We start from the raw sequence: 899 nt of genomic DNA, 5'->3' as shown, positions 1-899 counted from the left end.
TTGTGCAGGAGGAAACCAATCCATGTGTTCCTCTCACGTTGATATTTTTCTCTATCTTTCTTTTTCCCCTTCCAATCTCCCCAAAACTAAATGAAAAAACATCCTCTTTTTAAAAAACAAAAAAACAAAACGTTTTTATTGATTTTTAGAGAGAGAGGAAGGGAGGCTAGAGAGATAGGAACATCGATGAGAGAGGATCATCATGGCTGCCTCCTGCATGCCCCCTTCCTATGGCTCGAGCCTGCAACCGGGCATGTGCCCTGACTGGGAATCGAACCGGTGACTTCTTGGTTCCTGAGTTGATGCTCAACCGCTGAGCCACACCGGCTGGGCCATCATTGTCTTTTTTTCTTTTCTTTTTTTCTTATTCTTCAAAAAGCATTCATTGGGCGCCTACTCTGGGCTGCACATTATTTAGGACCCTGAGAGAATACAGTGGGGACATTGACTGAAGTTCCCACCCTCCTAGATTTTACAGCCTCGTGAGAAACACACCAGTTCACTGGGTCACCTCATCCACTAGGCGCCGACTGCATGCCAGGGCTGTGCTGGGCCCAGACAGAGCCCCAAGCGCCCAGGGGTGCCATTCTCTGCTTCAACTTGGAATGTCAGGGAAGGGTGTTCTGTTTCCATGGGGTCGTCTCTGTTCACTGCAAAGTCCCTAGTGGCCAGAAGAGAGCCCAGCACATACTAGATGCTCAAAATAGATTAGTTGAAAGAATGAATGAATTTCTGAGGTGAACACTTTACGATGGGGATGGGTAGGAGTCAGGTGGAAAAAAATATATATTCCAGGCGCAGGGGGCAGCATATGCAACCCCTAAACGTGGGGAGCAGCCTCATCTCTCCGGTGCCAACTCTTTGTCTCTCTCTCTTTTTTTGTTTTTTATTTTTATTTT

At 46.8% G+C, this 899-nt stretch overlaps 1 protein-coding gene across 1 annotated transcript in view; it reads left to right on the top strand.

Annotated features, from left to right (window-relative positions):
• The window catches only part of RASIP1 (Ras interacting protein 1), a 14,444-nt gene that overhangs the window by 2,576 nt on the left and 10,969 nt on the right, over nt 1-899 (top strand). The gene's annotated exons all lie outside the window — the stretch shown is intronic.

Source organism: Myotis davidii, unplaced genomic scaffold (assembly GCF_000327345.1).
Source record: "Myotis davidii unplaced genomic scaffold, ASM32734v1 scaffold464, whole genome shotgun sequence".
NCBI classification, from domain to species: domain Eukaryota; kingdom Metazoa; phylum Chordata; class Mammalia; order Chiroptera; family Vespertilionidae; genus Myotis; species Myotis davidii.
This window is presented reverse-complemented; position numbering and strand designations above follow the sequence as displayed.